The sequence below is a fragment of the Vulpes lagopus genome, chromosome 13 (assembly GCF_018345385.1).
Source record: "Vulpes lagopus strain Blue_001 chromosome 13, ASM1834538v1, whole genome shotgun sequence".
In the NCBI taxonomy this organism is placed as follows: Eukaryota; Metazoa; Chordata; class Mammalia; order Carnivora; family Canidae; genus Vulpes; species Vulpes lagopus.
The window spans coordinates 25,736,442-25,758,996 of NC_054836.1; the positions used below are offsets into that span (position 1 = coordinate 25,736,442).

At 32.7% G+C, this 22,555-nt stretch overlaps 1 protein-coding gene across 6 annotated transcripts in view; it reads left to right on the forward strand.

Annotated features, from left to right (window-relative positions):
* The window catches only part of PHF14 (PHD finger protein 14), a 236,322-nt gene that overhangs the window by 136,499 nt on the left and 77,268 nt on the right, over positions 1–22,555 (forward strand). The gene's annotated exons all lie outside the window — the stretch shown is intronic.

A 22,555-nucleotide genomic window follows, 5' to 3' on the forward strand; every position in this document is an offset into this window, starting at 1 on the left:
CAGTACCATACTGTTTTGATTACTACACCTCTGGAATATAACCTGTTCTTTGGAATTGTGATACTTAAGCTTTGTTTTTCTTTTTTAGGATTGCTTTGGCTCATTGGGGTCTTTTGTGGTTCCATAGTTCTATACAAATTTTAGGATTGTTTGTTCTAGTTCTATGAAAAATATTTTTGGCATTTTGATAGTGTTTCCATTAAATCTGTACATTGCTTTGGGTAGATTGCTTATGGACATTTTTAACAGTATTGGTTCTTCTAATCCATGGGCATGGAATATCTCTATTTGTGTTGTCTTCAATTTCTTTCATGAAGGTTTTATAGTTTTCAGAGTATACCTCCTTAGTTAAGTTTATTCCTATATATTTTATTATTTTTGGTCAATTGTAAATGGGATTGTTTTCTTAATTTCTTTATCTGCTAATTCATTATTAGTGTAAAGAAATGCAACTGATAATTATTTGTTATTGCAAAGATATGGAATTGATATATTAATATTTTATGCTGTGACTTTACTGAAATTATTTATGAGTCCTGGTAGTTTTTTGGGAGAGTTTTTAGGGTTTTCTATATATGGGATTATATCATTTGCAGGGATCCCTGGGTGGCGCAGCAGTTTAGCGCCTGCCTTTGGCCTAGGGCGCGATTCTCCCCTTATCTTTAATGTTGTTGCCTCTTAGTGATTTTTCATCCACTGACTCCCACCCTGCTCCTTGGCCTTACATTCTCACTTGCCCATGATGTATTCAGAGTTGAGCTGCATCTCTCTCCCACTGTAAAATCCTATTGCAGTGATCACACTATCTATTGCGATGGTCCTAAATAACTTATACCTTACCATCTTTAACGAGAGTGATAGAATTTTTTTTTTTTAGAAAAGATATATAAAAATGAATCTTGAAAGGTGAAGATATTATCCCATTTTAGTCCTTCAACTTGATATTTTTTAACATTGGATATTTTAAAAAGCCTACTAGATTTACGTGAAGAGCCAAATTTTATTAAGTTTTGGCATTTTTCTACATTTTGGGAGACAGTATTATGTAACAAATGATTAGTTTGAGGATTTATAACCACTCTGCTGGGTTTGAAGCCTGTTTTGTTTTTGTTAACTCTGTCCTTATCTTTCCTGTGGCTTAGTTTCCTTATCTAGAAAATTGAAATACTTAATAGTACCAACCCCTCAGGCTATTGGAAGATTAAATGCCATAAATGCTAGTATAAGGGTTGGCTCAGTTGTTAGAGTTGTAAATGCTATATATGCAAACAACTGTAATAAAACACATAATATGTACCAGGTACCATATACATTTAATCATTTCATCCTTATCCTGTGAGCTAAAGAGTATTATTATCCCCATTGAATTGATGAGGAAACTAAGCCATAGAGAACTCAAGTTTCCAAAAGTTGTAAAGCTTAGAAAGCTTAGAAAGTAATGGAGCTGATATTCAGATTCAGGCAGTCTGTCTAGAGTCTGTGCTGTGAATCCTATATAGTCTCAGTATAATTTACGTTTCAGCTCCCTGGTTGGATAACATACCATTGATAAATGAATTTGTTGCAGGCTAAATGATAGCAGTACTTTCAAGATGATTCGATGTTGTGTTTATAGTTTTCATGATATTCTCTGCGACTTCAGTGCTATAATCTTTATTCTTCTAACCATGCTATTAGAGTTTCTTTGATATTGAAAAAGATTTATTGAAATATACTTTTTCCTTTTTAACTTTAGGTATTACTGAATTGCTCTTTATTTATATTTTCTATTGAATGACGATCATAGCACTAATAATGGATCTGACCATTGAAGATGTTTATCTCTGGGATATATGTTTTTAAGTAAATATACTTTATCCTTTTGGGGAGGCAAGATTATATTTTTTTCAGATAATTTTAAGAAATATTAATATCTAAAAGGCATATCAGTATATGTTTACATAATATTTATGTTGTATATATACATATAAAATGTATTAAATACCTTTAATACCAGATATATTAATTGAAGTTTCTGTTTGCGAAAATATGAGATGCCATCTATATTTTTACTTTTTGATCATTAGTAATTTTGTGTTCATCTATTTACTAAATGCTTTTGAAGTCCCTCTGTCTTATCTTAAAGAACAGCATACATCATTGTCCTAATTGTAGATTAAAGAAATTTCTGAATATGCCAGGACAATGATGTGAAATTTTAGAGAGGTGTGAGTATTAATATTAACCACTAGTTGTTCAAAAAAAAAAAAAAAGAAGAAAAAGAAAAAAAACCACAAGCATAGTATATTTGCATGTTGTGAATTATATTTGTAGAACAGATATATGTCACATATAGTCAGCCTCTTGATTATAATCTGAGGGTGGGTTGTTCAGAGAGGAGAGGTCATGTAAATGAATGGAATAATACAAGATAATAGACAAAGATTACAGTCCTTTGAAATTTAGTAAGCTTAGCTAATAAGATATTATGATTTTAGAATCTTCAAAAAATAAATGTTAATTTGTTCATTAACTGAGAATTTTTTTTAAATAGTCACACACACACACACACACACACACACACACACACACACACAGAGAGACATAGGCAGAGGGAGAAGCAGGCTCCATGCACTGGGAGCCTGACGTGGCATTCGATCCCGGGTCTCCAGGATCGTGCCCTGGGCCAAAGGCAGGCGCCAAACCGCTGCACCACCTAGGGATCCCATTAACTGAGAATTTGATTCATACATCAGCACGCATGAAGACTTAAATCTCAGAAATACAAAACCTCAGAATTACATAACCGTGGGAAATCTTGCTCAGATATAAAAGTGTGTGTGTGTGTGTGTGTGTGTGTGTGTGTGTCTGTGCATGTATATTTTAGTTAACACTGTGGTATCTGAACAGAAATGATTTTACATTTCTGTTTTATGATTAAGGATTGAGAAGAGAAGCTATCAGTTTTTTCTCCTCATTTCATCATATTCACACATTCTAGATATAGTATGCATCATTAGTAGTATAACTTTAATATTCAAATTAATATTGTTGACATATATGAAGAGACTGTTAATAAGGAAAATGAGGATGATAATTTTTCTACTTATTAAAGGAAGAAATCTCTTTCTTTTCTTTTCTTTTTTTTTTTTTTTTTTTTTTGGCAGTGGTAGTGCATTGAATTTTTAATAGACTCAAAAAGTGAGTCTCACTTGAAAACTTAATTAAGTAACCAGCCAGGAAAAAATGGTAAGGAGGGCATCGAACTAAAATTGAGAGGTTGAAATATTAAGTAAGGCTTTGCCAGCAAGAGCCAGTGGCACCATGAGGAATGAAGATAACTTCTTTGGAAACTAGTTATCTCATTTATAAAATGAACAGCATCCTAGACTGACTTGAGAATCTTCTTTAATTTTCATTCTAGGATTTTATAATAGTATAGCAATGAAAAAAAGTCAGAAATGAAAGTTATTATTTAGGTGTATGGAATTACGAAAAGTTTATAGCATAAAACATTCACCAACAGTACTATTTTAATTGTATTATAAGCCCATAATATTTTTCTAATTTTAAATTGGGTTATACATTTTATAGATCATAGCCTACCAAAATATGTGAGTTAATTATAAGGTGGTCGCTTTATATTTTTTTACTAATTGAGACATAAGTTTGTGAGGAATGGTTTATAGTAGAAAATGTTTTCCTTTTAACCTGAAACAGTTTTGTCTTCTTTTTAATTCTCTAAAACAAAATATAAGTTGAGCTTTTAAATTGGCTGAAGTATATTTGTACATAAAAATGACATGTTGGGCAGCCCCGGTGGCACAGCGGTTTAGCGCCACCTGCAGCCCAGGGTGTGATCCTGGAGATCCAGGATTGAGTCCCACGTCGGGCTCCCTGCATGGAGCCTGCTTTTCCCTCTGCCTATTTCTCTGCCTCTCTCTCTCTGTCTCTCATGAATAGATAAATACAGTCTTTAAAAAAAAAAAAAAAAGACATGTTATCTAAGTAAGTACTTATCGCAGGTTTCATATTTACTCTTCCTTTGTATATCCTAATTGTTTTATGTGTATGATATATAGTTTCCTTTCATTTTAAGATTTTTTTTCTCTTAATTCTTAATTCATTTTAATCCTTTTTGTGAAACAGTTTCAAGGAGCAATTATACTTATCTTCAACTAGCATGATTTTAGATTATCAATTTCTGAATTAGCTCTTCCTATTATAATGCACTTAGTAGAATTTAAAGCTAAATATAGTATTCCTTTATATAGCAAGCTCCCATTTCGAAGGAGTTTCCTCCAATTCTGGTTTCCCTTTCTAGAATGATCTCAGATATTATTAAGAAAATACATAATCAAGAATTAAGTTGACATTGTGAGATGACTTTCACCACTGCACATAAACAGCATAGTTATTCTAAATCTCCGTATCACTTTCAGCCAGATAACCACTAAAATCACTGCAGTGTGCTTTCCTGAAAATGCCATAATCCTTCAAATGCCACATTAAACCGAGAGAGAAAACCATCAGTAGTGCCTGCACAGTTACGTAGAAGGATGAGCCATGAACCAAGTGAAAAGATGTTCTGGAAGAACAGTAACCTTTCCCTTGATGTGTGCATTTCCCATTACATTTTTGACACAAAATGTTGCAAAATGATTTAATGGTGGCATTTTGTTTTGCTGACTCCTTTTTTTTCATTAAAAAAGAAACCAAAGTTAGGATAGAAATGTAGGGGAAGGGTGACCAAGCACTGAATTCTATTATAGAAGTCTCTTTTCAAAATACATAAAAAGATTTTAGGAGCATGGCTTTTCCTCCTTTATGTTGTATGTAAACTATGATATACAAATCAGTTATATCTGTAGAAGGATGGCTTGTTTGTTCTTTAAAGTTAATCCCTTTCTCCATTGTGCACTTACTAACTCTTTTTTTCATCCTAGTAACCCTTAATCATCAATGGCCTGTCAATAAATCAGGAAAACTTTGTTAGTCAATGCGTATGTCTCACTTATTACATGTAACCAGAATATGTCCTTATTATTATCACTTTGTATGTATATTACTAGAGCTGCTTATGTATGAATAGACTCTGGTCTAAAACATCAGTGCCTGTCTGGGAGTCTGGGTGATTCAGTTGGTTAAACATCTAACTGTTCGTCTCTACTAGGGTCATGAATAGACTAGGCTATTAGTCTATTCATGAATAGAACTCTCGTCTAAAATTATGAATAGACTCTGGTCTAAAGTATGAATAGAGTCTGGTTTAAAACATCAGTGCCTGTCTGGGAGTCTGGGTGATTAAGTTGGTTAAACATCTGACTGTTCAAAAAAACAAAAAAAAAAACAAAAAAAAAAAACATCTGACTGTTCGTCTCTGCTAGGGTCATGTTCTCAGCGTCGGTCTACACCAGCCCCACTTCTGGCTCCACACTAATTTGGAGTCTGCTTGAGATTCTCTCTCCCTTCCTTTCTGGTCCTACCCCCAGCTGCACATGCTCTGACTCTCTCTAAAATAAATAAATATACAATAATAAAAATAAAAGATCAATGTCTTTTAACTTTGAGAGGGCACGTTTCTAGTGGGAATTAAGTTACAAAGTTGTCCTACATAAAACTAGTACAAAGCTTATTTGCATCTATGAAAACATGCCAAGAACGAGAAAGTAATTTAGCAATATACAGTTTGTAAGACTTTTGCAGCATTGGATTTTCAGTTTTAGTGTTGATATGGAGTTCTTGGGTATGGGTTCAGTCACACAATTATTAAAAAAAAAAAACTTGAGAATGTAGTTGATACATGCACATTTCTTAGTATCTCATGTTTTAAAAAATATGCATCAAATAGTGTTCTAACTAAACATTACTTTGATTCTCCTTACCCCTAGGATTATAGGAATATTTATAAAATGTGCAGTATCAATTAAAGGAGTGCAAATTTAATGTGAAATTACTCAGTATGCTGTCCGCTGTTTCCTTTTACCCAACTGGGTAACTGTTTCAGTAGATTTCATTGATCTCTCTGAGCTAAGTGTAGATTAGATGTAGTTTCCTAACAAATGTTAACTCTGCTGCTTTTTCGTAGAGTTAACATTGAGTTCAACAATTCTTTATCTTCATTTTATCTTATTTAATTTTTTGCCAATAACAGCAGTATCTAGATCAAAAGAACTAATCAGGAAAGTATGCAGGATGGATATGTATCCCCATGCTTTTAACTAAAAGTGATTGAAGGCCTTTGTTAGTGTTAAAATTCAGGTATGTCCTGCTGAACAAGGACCTTTCTTTCTCTTCCTCCCTCTTCTCTCCTTTTCCCCTTATCTCCTTTCTACTCTCCTCCTCTCCCTCTTTCCCACACCTCTCCTATACTATCATGACCAGAAAGCCACAGAAATTTGTTATAGAAAAAGAATCTGTTTTCCCAAGAGTGTTACATAGTTAGATATAGGATTACCCAGTGAGAGAATTGTCAAAAATGAGCAGTATCCAGTATAACTAATGGAGCTGTAAAAGGTTGGGTAGGTTTATACAAATAAGGAAGACAAGGAGCAAGGCATTCCATAAGAGAAGAGAATCTCTGTGACCATAGCCAGAAGATGGGAAGTTCTGTTATGTCAGTAGGTAGATTCAAACAAAGATCTATGGAGAATTATTTGACCTGAAACAGCACAATGTGTGGTGGTTTTCTTGAACTGTAGCATTATGTAAGATATACAAGGATGTTTTATATGACACTATTTTCAAACTATTACCATTTGCTAAAAATTTAATTATAAAATTTAATAACAGTTATAAAACCTAAAGTATAAAATATTCATGAAGAAAATGAATATACACATACACTATACATATACATATTCGTATACATACACACACACTGGGTGGCGGGCACTGAGGGGGGCACTTTATGGGATGAGCACTGGGTGTTATACTATACATTGACAAATTGAACTCCAATAAAAAAATATACAAAAAAAGAAAGAAAAAAGTACAACCAATAGTAAAACAAATGCTTTGGCATATACAGATAGCTTTTCATTTTAATAATTAATGGCATACTGGATTAGAACACATTTATTAACTTACCAGATTGATTTATTTTAATACCAAAGCAATATATGTTGTTTGTAACAATGTAAATAACAAATGTATAGAAGAATGTTAATTTTCTCCTTACTCTAAACCCCGCTTCTTTTTTTAAAAAAAAGATTTTTATTTATTTATTCATGGGAGATACAGAGAGAAAGAGGCAGAGACACAGGCAGAGGGAGAAGCCGGCTCCATGCAGGGAGCCCGATGTGGGACTCTATCCTGGGTCTCCAGCGTCATGCCCTGGGCTGAAGGCAGTGCTAAACTGCTGAGCCACCCGGGCTGCCCTAAACCCCACTTCTTTGATGGAACATGTTAAGTTTCATATATAATCATCCATACTTCTTTCTTCTAAGTACAAACAAAATATTCAGGACCCAGTGGCTGACCTCCCTCCCTCCCTCTAACTTCTCTCTCCTTTTTACAGTTATAGTAGGCTTGACTCTGAAATCTACTTTTTTTTTTAACTTGAAAACATCGAAAGGACTTTTTTCAATAAAAATAAAACTAAACCAGTTTTTAAATAGCCACAAAATATAATGTGGATGTGCCATGATTTATTTTAATATTTCTCTATTGATGGAATTTTTTTGTTTGATTTCTATTCAAAGTGAGTTTATTAGACCAAAGAATATGTTTATTAAATATACAGTGTGTGCACTTTACAGTTTAATATACAATTAATTTCATTACCCAGTAGAAGCGAATGTGTGAGAATATCATCACACAGATTTTTTAACAATCCAGTGGTTAGAAATTGGCATTTTGATTATATATTGTGACTACCTATGAGACTGGGGATTTATCACATATTGATTAGCCATTCACCATCTGGGTTTTCTCATCCATGTGGTGTCTTTCTATTTCCTGTGCCTCTTTTGTCTATTAGGTGTTTTCCTTACTTAAAAATGAGTTTATCACATATCTTTGTATTGCAACTTTGTGTAAGTTGCAAATACTTTCTTTCATTTTTTTGTATGTATGTGCTTTGTCTGCTAATGGTACTTTTGCCAAATCACAACTTTAATTTTTCTTTGTCGTAATATGTGTGTCTGAAAAAAAACCTAATCTGACGTGTTATTATGAAATGGCCAGCTAATATACATTACTTAGGCAGGCACCACTTATTATTTGTCTTTGCCTTGTAAATGACCTATGTGGAATTTTGCTTCAAATATTTTTAAATATCTGCTGAAATACTGTGCTATTTAAGAATAATTTTTTCCTTTACGTTTTGGCGGTAGCCTAATATAAAAATGTTATTTTGTTTTACTAGAATGCCATATTCTTTTTTTTTATTTAAAAACATAATTTATTAGCTTTCAGACTCTATTCTAAGTTAAAATAAATTTTATCTAACAAACTTTATTTACTAAATTTTATTTATTAAAACTAAATTTTAAAGCATGTTAAAGCTACTCGTTAATGTTCTAAACCTTTTGTGTAGTGTTTGGTATCTTAAGTTGAATGTATGTTTGGTGATTGATTCCTAAGGCAAAAATTATCATTTGTGTTGCATAAGTCACTGGTGAACATGAAATGCTAAATTTAATGGCCTTTTTAATTTTTAAGTACTCATTGCATTTGGTCTTATGTCAGCAAATAACATTAGTGACCAACCTTACTTCTTAAAACTTTTGGGTTTTATTATGCAGTATTTTATTCTAGTTCTCAATAGCAAAATAGTGGTTAAAATGCTTGAATTTTGGAGCCCAGCTATTTGGGTTCAAATCCTTCCCCCAATGCTTAATGAGTTATGACTTTGATTTGGTTTTATAATCTCTGTGCTTTAGTTTCCTCATTTGTAAACGGAATAACAGTCATTTCTATCTCATATAATTGCTATGACGATTAAATGAATAAAAATATATCATGATTATAAACCTTCATCAACCCCCTCCTAGTCTGTTGCAGTAACAAGCACCTTCATTAGTTTGAATGTCTGTAGTTTATCTAGTTGTCTGAATGTATTTGTTTATGTTATACTTGTACTTGTCCAGCAACTTCTCATTTCTTGCAAGGTAAATCAAGTCTATACCATGACTTATAAGGTGCTCCGAAACTGACCTTAGTTCAATTTTTATCTTTATTACTGGATATTCACAGCAACAGATGACATCTATTCAAACCAGTGCAGGCTATTGCTCCCTATTAAAACTTGCCTGTTACTTTCATGCCATCTTTCTTTTACTTTATGTTGTATCCTTTTACCTAATATGACCTCCCCTTTTTCTCTGGAATGCGGGTTTCTCACTTGTTTATATTTAGTCTGTATGTCTTGGTCAGTCCATGATTCTCAGTGAGTAAATAGTATATCTAAAAAATTAAAGCAAGGAAGTTTTAATAATCCCAATCCCAGACTCAGTGCTGATCACATAGTATGCCCTTTACACATCTGAGGAGAATAAGAACCTATAGATTTTAAATAAAGTGGCTCTTATTTAAGTTTTAAGAGCGATAGTCATCAAATGCTAGTGGGAACTTGGCTTAGTTATTTTATATATAAAACAGTGAAGCCTTATTTAGATTGAGATGGTAGTTTTTGTCATCAATTTTAATATAATTTGTGTAGTAATTCAGTTAATTTTTGTTCATGGCTGTATTCTATGAGTTAGGTATATGTTAAAATTCTTACATGAATTTTATTACTCTTAATATTCCTGTTGCATTTCTAATTTAGTACCTATTTCATTGAAATCGGAAGTATCTTTAATCTGAAAAACTGTTAGTTTTTGCTGATTTTAACTGCTTGGGTAATGTAGAGTCAGCTAAATTAAGTCTACCTGTACCTTAATCTAGTTTGGTCAGGATAGAGGAAATAATACTACAATTTGATTTGTAATATGTAACTGGGCTTCCTTTTTACTCTGATCCTAAATTTAACAGATTGAGAACTTCTAATTTTGCTTCCTGGAGTAATTCCATAGCAATAGAAAACACTGTGCTGCATTTTTTCTCTTTTTTTGGGATTTGTTTGTTTTGTTTTGTTGATATAGGTACTTTGATATAGTACTTTATTCTTTTATTTCACTCCAGTGATTGACTTCTAAGGATTGTTTACCTGTGCAGTTATTTTTTTCAGTGGCTCTTGCTGACATGAATTATACCTACCAGCAATCTATTTAACTTCCAGTACTTTTTATGTTGTAGCTTCATTAGTATATATGTGAATGTATAAGACTCTAACTTTGACTCTCTTTTCTGGTATCAGGTGAGCATTTTAAATATGTAAAAATAAAATCCAACTATGAATAATTTAGGAAAATCGTGATGATTTCCAGAACCTAACTGGAGGTGAGAAGAAAAAATAAAATAACATGTACATCTTTAAACTAACATAAAGATTATAAATCACCCAGAATTATTTGTAGGATATAATTTTATAAGCTTTAACTTCTGGTAGAATACTGCTTACTTCCTTCAGTGTAAAATTTAACTTTATAAGATTGTCATTATTATCAACTTTATAAGGAAATTTTTTAAAAAGATTTATTTATTTATTTATTCAGAGAGAGAGAGACAGAGACAGAGACACATGTCCAGAGGGAGGAGCAGGCTCCCTACAGGGAGCCTGACATGGGACTCTATCCAGGGTCTCCAGGATCACACCCCAGGCTGCAGGCAGCGCTAAACCGCTGCGCCACCGGGGCTGCCCCTAGAAGGAAATTTTTTTATTGGCCACACACATACATGCATATGTAAAAATAGCCTATTTCCTAACATGTATTAGTTGCAGATTGTCAAATACCAAACACTAACAACTGATGAATAACATAATATTTTTTATTTTCTGGCATTTAAAAAATATCTTTTATAAGTTAAGTATGTTTCATATACTTATTATATACTGTTTCATTTTAAGGGGAAAAATCAATTCTTTTACTGCTTTGTGTTAATTACATAATATTCTTACATTTCATCATAATAATCTTTCTCCTCAGAATATGTCAAAAAAATTTACTCAAAGAATAAAAGCTATATAAAAGTACATTTCATTGTAGGAAAATGATCTGCCTCAAAACACCCAAATTACAAAAAAAGCAGCTTTAACAATGGTATATCTGAGGTAAATGATGCAAATCAGGATAACAAAAGTATTAGGTATCTTTTATAAATTACAACAGAATTACATAGAAATGAAGAAGCCTATTTTTGAACATAAGTATATGCCACTAAATTGTTAAATATAGATAGCTAGACTTTGGAAGGGAATAAGAATGAGCATGTGTTTTTATTTATTTATTTTTTTACTATGGTAGGATTGTGAGTAATACAGTAAAAACTTTTTACAAAATGTTATGTGTAAGTTAATTACATGAATTTAATATTTAAATACAACCCTATTTGACACACATACAAAAAGACTAAACATAAAAAAAATGGGTATGATCAGACCTAACATTAACCTTTGCTCAGAAATGATCATTTCCTAGGGAAAAAATATTCAAATGAAATCAAATTCCTCCTCAAAAAAAGACACTAAAGATAGGATAAATAAATTTTTATACACATAATTTTAGTTAGCTAAGGAACAAAATACTAAGAGTGAAAGGATGTTTATTGAGGTATAAACAATTTATTGATTTGTATATAAGTATATATATTTTGGCATACCTGATCATTATAAATTAGGCCCCCAGTATTGTCTGGCATTGCTTCCATGTTTTCCTAGTCAACTTGAACATTCATTGCTGACAGCATCTATTTCCATTCTCCTTATGAACCTAACCTCATCTTAATACCTCTTCTTTCTTCATGGTTAAACAGTGACCTCATCTCCTGCTTCACATAGAAAACAGAACCCATCAGACAGAATTGCACAAACTTTCTGATATGTAACCTATAGCTTACCTATAAGTGTATAGATATCCATAGGCATCTCATCTATCACCCTTAGTCTCTCCTCTTTTAATAGCAGTACACCTAGACAAGGTGGTCCTTTTTCCTTTTGAAGGTACTATTTCTACCAGTGCCCTGGATCTCATTCTCCTCAACTCAGATGATTTCCTACGCCTATATCTTCAACTTGTTCTTCTCCATTGATTACTTTCTTCAGCTCTCAAAACATGGCATTCTCCTGTGTATTCTATCTCTCTGGGTAGGCCTTTTGTAGACTTCTCTCACTCTGCCTTCCCTGCTCATGTTAGTGTTCCTTAACATTCTGTCCAATATCCTTTTATCATTCTTCACATTCTCTGGTGATTTCATCTTTGACGTATCTTCAGTTTTCCGATTAATAGTGAATTCCCTGAAAATTTTTCTGTGTTCTTTTTTTTAATTGAATTATAGTTGACATACATACATACATACAGTGTGCATAGTACTGATTGAACAAGTCTATACATTATGCTATGCTCACCACAGGTGTAGCTACCATCTGACACCATACAACGCTATTATAGTATCATTCATTATATTCCCTCTGCTGTACCTTCTTTATCCCTGTGACTGATTTATTCCATAACTGAAGATTATGTCTCCTACTCCTCTTCACCCATTTCGCCCATCCCCCTACCACCCAACCTTTCTGTCAACCATCAGTTTGTTTTCCATGTTTAAGAGGTAGTTTCTGCCTTTTGTTTTTTCATTTGTTTTGGTTTTTAGATTCCACATATAAGTGAAATCGTATGGTAATTGTCTTTCTCCGACTTATTTAACTTAGCAGAATACCCTCTTGGTTCAAATGTTGCAAATGGCAAGATTCCATACCTTTTTATGTCTTGAGTAATACTCCATTGTGTGTGTGTGTGTGTGTGTGTGTGTGTATACATATATATATATACACACACACATATATATATACACACACACACCCATTCATCTATCAATGGACACTTGGATTGCTTCCATATCTTGACTGTTGTAAATAATGCTGCAGTAGACACGGGGTGCATATATCTTTTTGAATTAGTGTTTTCATTTTCTTTGGGTAAATCCCTACTAGTGGGGTTACTGGATCATTTGGTATTTTCTATTTTTAATTTGGAATACTCAAAATTCTTAATTCTAGCCAGACTCTCCCTACTAGTATAGCCAGTCACATATCTGTCTCAGTCTGTACCGGCTATGTCTATGCCGTCATTTTGTATCTTCACTTCTACTGCCTCAGTTTTAGCCTTTGTCTGTCATGTGTGAACTTTTGCAGATAACTTTCTAAAATTCCCCCCTCCTTATAGCTTCTTTTTTCTCCAGTTAATGCATCCACAGCTTTCTTTCTGTATTACATACTTATGTCCTCTATTTGCTTAAGTACTTTAAGAGGATCTCCAGGAAACTGTCCAGACCCCTGTTGCTTATCCATGAGTGCCATGGAGAAGCTTTTCTGACATACTCTTTAAAAATTCCTCTGTATGGGATCCCTGGGTGGCGCAGCGGTTTGGCGCCTGCCTTTGGCCCAGGGCGCGATCCTGGAGACCCGGGATCGAATCCCACGTCAGGCTCCCGGTGCATGGAGCCTGCTTCTCTCTCTGCCTGTGCCTCTGCCTCTCTTTCTCTCTGTGACTATCATAAATGAGTGAAAATTAAAAAAAATAAAAAAATTCCTCTGTACTTTCTTTCTGCCTCAAATTTTATTCCACATATTCTCTGCCCGATAAATTCCAACATACCTTTTAACACTTGCTTTAATTCTTTGTTTTGTTAATCTTTTTTGTTAATTTTTTATTTAACCCTCTCTCCTACTTTTCAAGCAAATATAGTCTCTTATTACATTAGGAGCTTATGCAGGCTTCTGTGATTTCATACTTGTCACCCTGTACTGAATGTCTCTTAGAGTCTTATGCTTTTGTTCAGTTGACCTTTTCATCAGACTATCATTTTAAATTTGGATTTTTCTCTTTAAAACCCTGCATTTTTGTGTGTGTGTTTTTAAAATGTTCTTGTAACCTTTATTCCTTTGAATGTATCCTTTTCTGAAAATTAACATATCTTTTCCAGAATTTCTTATCCCTCTCCAAGACCATACTTCTTTCATTTTTCCAAGTTGGTTATTATATTTAATTCTCTCCTAGAAAAGAGTTACATAGCCTTTTAACCAAAGTTTTTATTTTTATTTTTTATTTTTAGAATTTTTTATTGTACCCTTACTTTAGTTCTTTGGTGAAAGAGAGAGGAAGAAATTTAGAAAAAAAGCAAGTGAATTACCTAGTTTCTTCAGTTTTCCTCTCATAGGTACTATATCAGTTGTTTAATTCCTCATAGTTTTCTTTGAACCTCGTCTAAATACTCTGGTTTCTTTAAAAGGTAAAATTCAGAAGTCTGGAAATAATTTTTTTAAATGAGGTACTGTATGTATGTATGTATGTATGTATGTATGTATGTATTCCTAAAATATTTGGACCTAAGTTTGAGGAATGTATTATGGATAAAAGAAAGAATGGTTGAGCATTACCTTCTGACTGTACGATTAAAAATGTGACTGCATAATGTGACTAAGCATAAAATTGTTCATGCATTCTTTGTATATATATTTTTTTGTATAAAGATAATACACGAATCCGAGGATCCTAAGTATGGTTTAGTTCATAAATAGGCAACCATTTGAGCACTTTGAATTGACAGATTGAACTATATAAAAGTAGCTCTTTAAGTATGTTCTCTCCAAATAATAGCAAGTGGAGGAGGAGTTCTGCTTTGAAAGAAACTGGTAGACATTCCCTGTAATTGCTCAGTAAATCAGATTGACACAGACAGCTGCACAAGGAAGATAGGCCTAGGAAAGACTAAATCAATGGGATTCAGTCACATCTAAGTGAAATTACATCAGTCAGTAACTTTCCTTTTAAGTGACTGAAATCTTCCAGACCCAAATTTCTCTTGTCAGGTACTCATTTATATCATTTACTAAGGAATTGAAAAATTGCCTAGATATATCAAGGACCTTGTTGTGACATGGCCTGTAAATGTAGATCTTTTTAAAAGGAAAGTTGAGTTTCATTTAGAACATTGAGCACACTGCCCAACGATTTCTTTGGCTATTCTTTTGAAGCTTTCATTTGTAAATAGACTATGAAATCTATTTTTTTATATTCTTTTTAAAAATAAGATTCCCGTGTTTAGTCTCTTTTTTTTTCTAATCTGTCTCCTATTTATTAAGGATATTAAAATCCATTCATTTATTCATCCATCAAATTGTTATATGGAGGATATAGAAGACACATAAGAATTTAGAGGATCCTGGAAATACTCCTCAAAGAATGACTGACTTTAACTCAACTGACTGACTTTAAGATAAATAGTTGGAAAAACTGGTGATACTAGTAACAGAAAGATGAGTGGCCATATTTATTATTGGATACAGATACAGTAGATGAATGGTGTTATAGGGGATATTGTGAGGTCTCTTTTTAGGAGTGTTAATTAGTTTACATTTTATTAATTAGAATACATTTTAAGTTATGGGGTTCTGAATATAGAGAGGAATCAAACTCTGGAAATAGATTTGGTAACTGTTACAGATTTATTCTATACAACTCAAGTGTCCAATCCTAACTTTACTACCTTTACTTTTAAGTAAATGACTGTGTCTCTAAATGGATACTGAAGGGCTAGTAGGAAACCGTGTTCTGTAAGAATGGAGGAATTGGGGGGAAAAAAGAGGGAGGTGGGGAAAGAACGGAGGAACTGAAAGAATTGGGTATAGGTATCCTTGGCTTAGTTGTGTCACAGGCTGAGTCCAGAGAAATTTAACTTCCATGTAGGATATCTCAAGATGAAGTAGTATGGTATTTTGTGGGGATTTTTAAAGATTTGTTTTACTGACCAAAATATCTCCATGTAAATAAAATTTATCTTTGAGTAGTTGCATGTCAAGTTTACCTTAAGTAAACTTATGAAATATTTGTAATTTGTCTCCTGCCCTCTTTATTATTATTATTAATTTAACTTTCTTTCTGTGCCTCTTTCTTTGTGTTTTCTTCATATTAGCTCTATTTGCTCTAATCGAAAGTTCTTTATCTTTAGGGTACATTCAACCACCTGACAGGAATAGTAAGCCACAGAATTTTGTTTTGGATATTCTAGGGCAGTGCCCCAAAATTTGTATTTATAACAAATTCCTAATTAATGCTGATTCTGATGGTTTGGGCATACTTCGAGAACTACTGCTTTATTCCAAAAGTCCTTTTAGCTGAAGCCGTAAGTTATGTTTCTAAGCTTGTTAGGGATGCAAATCACCTTTGGGAAGAATTACCCCAAACAAATAAAAAGAAAAATCCCACTCTTGGAGAATCTGATTCTGTTAGATTCTTAATCTGTGGAGTAGAATTTAGGCATCTGTGGCTTTACAAAGCTTCACAGATACTAGCTACCTAATAGCACCTGTGCCAGTTCTCTCTTTGGCCCTTAGATTCACCCTTTCATTGTACTCAGTTCCAACTGTTGGGGAAAGATTTTAAATAAGCATTCATTCAGCAAATAATTATTTTGTGTTTCCTTGCACCAGATGCTGCTCTTAGTTCCAGAAATTCAGAGGTGACTAGGGGTGTCTGAGGAGCTCAGTCAGTTGAACATCCAACTCTTGATTTGTGAGATCAAACCCTGTGTCGGGCTCCATGCTGGGTGTGGAGCCTACTTGAGATTCTCTCTCTCTCTCAAAAAGAAAAAAAAAAAACAGCGGTGAATAACATAGGCGTGATACCTCAGAGTTTAAATATTCCCTGCCTTTTTTGCATATGCTAACATATTCACTGATCCAAACCCAGATGAGTTGGTTTTTTTAAAGTCTTTATACTGGAGCTATGTTTATGTAGGGATCTCAAGAGACCAGGAGCCTCATTCTCTCCTCATTGAAACTAATCTTTGACTTTAGAGCCTTTAAGGAGCGAATACAGTTCTCTTGGCCAAAATGGTATAAAAAGCATGTTTTATATGCTTTTTATTCTTTCAATTCTTTCAGATTCATTAAGGTTTATTTTATGGCCTTAGAATATGATATGTCTGGTTCTATGTGCAATTGAAAAGATTGTGTATTCATCTCTTGTTGAATGGAATGTTCTATAAAAGTAGGTTGAGACATTAAAGTAGTTTTATATTTATTTATTTTCTATGTACTTGTACTATTAATTACTAAGAGAAGAGTATTAAAGTCTCTGACTCTAATTGTAGAATTGTATGTATCTTTCAGTTTTATTAGTATTTGCTTCATACATTATTTCTTCTTAGTAAAATGACTCCTTTATCAATGTAATGCTCCTTTTAATCTCTGGTAACATTATTGTTCTGAAGTTTATTTCATCTAATGTTACTTTAGGCACTCCAATAAGCTTTTGATTTCTGTTCATGGTATATCTTTTACCCTTCTTTACTTTTAACTATCCATATCCTTATGCTTAAAAATAGCATTATGCTTATAATTAATATGAGATGCATATATATCTCCATACTTGCATGCACACTCCGAAAGGCAGACTTTATTTAAAATGGATTGGATTTCTAGTAAACAGCATGTAGTTGGAACTTGATATTTTATCCAGTTTGACAATCTGTCTTTTACTGGGTTACATCATTTAGAGTTAATGTAATTATTGATATGGTTGAATTTAAATCTCCATCTTGGTATTTTTTGCTATTTATTTCAATTGTTCTTTGTTATTTTTTATTCTCTTTTTCTGCCTACTTTTGCATTGGATATTTTGTTATGATTCCATTCTATCTCCATTGTTGTCTTATTAATTTGACCCTGTTTTAAGAATTAATATTTACCCTAGGGTTTATAGTATGCATCCTTAATGTATCACGAACACTCTTCAAGTATTATTTTACTTCTTCACAATTAATGTAAGAATCTTAAAACACACCCTGAATGCCAGAGGCAATGGAGGCTAGTTCAATTCTCCTCTGAAAGCCTCCCTTCCCTTCAAATTCTCAAAGTCTAGGGTTAATCTCCTTGTCTCTAACTTAGAGACTGGTCCAATATCATACTGAATAAGAATCAATGAAGTGTGCACATTCTTAAATCTTAGCATGCTTATTTCTTCCTCTATTTCTATCCAGCATTCTTCTTTTTCATTTTTTCTTATCCCTGAACTATCAGAAGTGTCTATTATATAAAATTGAAGACTTTAACATTTAAATTTAAAGGGAGGTGTGTGTGTGTGTGTGTGTGTATCTCTGTATATCTATTCAATTTACCTAAGCCTGTTTGAAAAATAAATCTATTAATTAAAGAAACTTAGGTACATGGAAACATATTTGAAATTCTGCTGTTCATTATAAAAATATACATACAAAAAATTCAAAAATGAGAGGTTAAATTCCTTTAATCTTATATCATATTTCCTTTAATCTTATAGCATATAAGATTAAATCTTAGTATATTTACTTTTATTCATATAATTTTAATGATTTTGTTCTGGGACACCTGGGTGGCTCAGCAGTTGAGTATCAGCCTTTGGCTCAGGGATCGAGTCCTGCCTCAGGCTCCTTGCATGAAGCCTACTTCTCCCTCTGCCTATGTCTCTGCCTCTCTCTCTCTGTGTCTCTCATGAATAAATAAAATCTTTTAAAAAAATGATTTTGTTCTAAAAAAGTTTTAAATATAGCTGTGGTATAGTATTTGAAAACTACCAATATCAGAATACTTTGGGAATAATTTTCCATCATAGCATTTCTTGATATCCATTCCCACCCATTTTCATTCTTGTGGCTTCCTTGAGATCTTTCTCAATATCTGTTTCATTGTTCTCTACTCTGTTACTGTTTCATTCTTCTCTACTTAGCTGCTTCAGTGTTTTCTTTTGCCTTCTTTCTGTGTTTCTTACCTATGATTAGACCTCTGTGGATTCCACTCTGTTTGCTTTTGCTCTATTCATTTTTATTGCTAGTGTATAACTGCATTTTGTAGGTCTAATAAATTCAATTCCTCCAAAATTTGGGTCTTTTGCTTGCCTAATAAAATGGCTTAAACCTCAACTGTAGTCATTGTAGAAAGTCCACCAGTATCCTCCCTAATATTCAGAGTAGGCCATGTGTTCTCCTACTTCTTTATTCTCCACTAGACCCTGCTGTACTTTACATTTTTCTCCAAATGAATTATTCCAGGTCTGTCATGAACATTTACTGAACAAACTCAAGATAATAGAAATGTCTTATGGACACAGTAGTCTAAAATTTAAAATTGAATGCTTTATATCACTGCTCTTAGAAGTTACTTGGTCATCCCTACCACCAGGAATGTTGCCTCTTTGCCTTAGACCTGACTTTATAAAAAGCCATCATCAGTGATTCAAGTTAATCTCTTTGAACATAAAATGATTCTGTATTATACGTCATAAAGAGATTAGATCCTTAAGAGGAAATTATAAAATAAACTTGGTCTGGTGAAGGAAACTTTACTTAGCTATTCTTTAAGAATGATTTTCTGCTAGCAAAAATTTGGGAAGAGATGTTTAATTTTTACAATATTCATATTTGGATAATAAAAGTAACTCATCTACCACTGAAATTTTCTTATTAAGGTGATATTCTGATAAAATTTACATGAAAAAGAAAATGTTTACTGTTTATTTTTCTTTTATAATTAAGTTGATTTAATCAATTTTGTTAGATGTGTAGGATGGCTAATTTGCCTTACACATTCAATATTTAATTTGACATTCTTTGACTTTTAAATATATATTAATTAAAACATCTAACCTTTAACTTTGTATGATTCTATAAATATTTTTATGTTACATGTTATCAGTGTTTGAATTTTTAAATTTTATTTTTCTTTTTAAATTAAATATATTAAATACATTATAAACAAGTAATTTGTATTTAAAGAAAACAAAAGCCTGAACATGGTATATATTAATTACATAGTGAAGTGTGGTATTTCTGGAGTAAGCAATTTTAGAGTAGTAAACATCGTAATTTCAAGCATCTATAGCAGTGAAATATTTCTCATTCATTCATCTATTTTTCAGTAAAATTTGGTTTTGAAATTTTTTGCTTATTTTCCATTGCAATGTTTTAATATTTTAAGTTATGTAAAGGGGACTATCTATTATACATTCAGTTGTTTGGACTGGGACTCTAGCTACAGTTCTGCTTTTGGCTACATGAATGACTTTGAATTAAGTTACCTCTGAAGTCATTTTCTCATCCGTATAATAAAAGCATCAATCTTATTTTTTCTCAAATTTTGTAACTTTTGTAAATTGAAGAGATTTTAAAACAAACACTGTGCAGTCCTGACAAGGATCTCAAAACCTGTAATCCCACCATCCATCTGATACTTCAGTCATCTGCCCAGTATCACTACTAAGTGAAGGGAGTTAGCTCTGCCAGAGAGAGGAGTGTGTAAGTAACCCATTTCCTCTTGAGGCAGGTTGGACCTTTGGCAATTTCTCTCCCCAGGTGAACTGACATGTCTCTCCTTAATAATTTCAGTCCTTGGAGTCATACAAAACAGGGATAATCCAAGTTCTATTATTAGAAACCAACTATATTTTCTGGTTTTTCTTTTTTTAATCAAACATCCTGTTTCATCTGTTCCTTCTATAACAAGGTTTTGATTTGTATTGGTTTTGCATTGTTTTGGACATATGAAATAAACAATATTAATGATATTAGAGATGAAATAAATCTGAAAATACCATTGGATATAAATTTTGGAGTTGATATATTTTTATATCTAGATAATAATGTATAAGAATCTCATATTTTTAACTTTTATAACTGAACCCTAGAAAAATGTTATTTTAGAGACTTTTGGACTGGGAATTTAGATAACACTAATGTTAGATGTTTATAATGCCCCAGACTCTATTCTTTGCTCTCTAAATTTATCATCTCATTCAAATGTTTTTACAACAATCTTATGAGGTATGCATATCTCCATTTTGGAAATTAGGTAACTGAGGTACAGAGATACCAAGCATTATGAAATAGAAATTGTTCCAATTATATATTGAAATTATATAGATTATGTATTAAAAAATAATTTTCCACATCCAGTAAATACTCTTATACCGTTTGATAAATCATATTAGTTTCTGAGATTTACAGAGTGCTTTTTATGGGCCAGTCAGTATGCTAGTGCTTTCAATATTTTATCTCATGTAATCCTCATAGCAATCCCAGGAAATAGATAACAGATTTTATTCTTATTTTATGGGTGAGTGAACTGAGAAGAATTACTTGTCCAAGATCATACAACTGAAAAGTGGTGGGTTTAGAGTTTGAGTCTAGGTAGTCTTGACTGTGTAGCTTATGTTCTAATCATTAGGTATACTTCCTCTCCAGACGACACTGCTTTAGCGTATTTGACTTTGTTGGGTCAGAAGAAGTAAATGCTTCTTGGCACGCAATTCCAACTATATAAGATACAGACTACTGGTACATACATTAAGGAAGCCCTTTGAAAATACTGCATACATTAAGGAAGCCCTTTGAAAATACTACATTCCTTTTTGTTACAGAATTTTTGTTACAGAATGTAAGCTTACTAGATACAGACAGAATAAATACAAAGCCACGACTTGATCTCTGATGTAAATGACCACATAGTCTTTTGTCTTAGGAAGACAGTAGCCAAAAAAGTCATACTGCTTATTCTGGCTTTAAGGGAAATTTGGAATATTCAGTGAAATTTTAGGATAGAGGAATAGCAGCAATAGCTTTTACTTTTTTTCAAAGTTAGAGTGAAATTTAGAATTTTTATTGGGTTTAAAGCAGATTTCGATGTCTAATGTTTCTATGTTCAAATTCCTATCAGAAGTTAAATGCAGATATGTCTTTTGGGTTGTCTGCTAGTCTCCATCATTTGTGCATGTAATTAAGATTTAATTACACTTCTGTGGTAAATGATGTGGTTGCTTCCTCTTGCATTATGCTTATGTAGTAGTTCTTAACTTGCAGTCAAAGCACTTCTCAGAATATCACATTCAGAATGTGCTTAAAGCTCTTCACTTAGAGACTGAAGCACTGAGAAAAGTTATTAGCACATGGCTATTCAGCAAGGGAATTCAGCTCTCCCTATTTCCTTGTTATTTAGCAAGGGAATTCAACTCTTTCTGTTTATTTCTCATATGTCGATAAGTACATTTCTCTGAAAGCTATGTTTCACATTATATTCTTATTTTTCTTGTGTACTTTTGTTTTGCTTTCTTTGGAAATATTCAGCTTGGCATGGTAGCTCTTCTCAATAGTGCTGTATTTGTCTGTGATTGTGCCACTTTTCACTTTCTTTTTCTCAATGGAACTTAGAAGCATTAAACACATCTTTCTAATAGTTAAATATTAAAATGAAATTTCTCTATGATGTATGATTACTTTGATAGTTTCACCTCATCTACATAGGCATAGATATCTGAAGGAAATAAACAAATTTCTGTTTTTATCACAAAAAAAATGTTCTTCTAATCACTAAGCACCTAACATTTTTCCTCTGAAAATAAATGTATGAAGGTAGCAAATGAATACATGTTGCAAGTGAAATAAATACAAGAAACACTAGAAAGAGTTTTAAGAAATAAATGCACATGAGTGAGTTTTGAAAGTC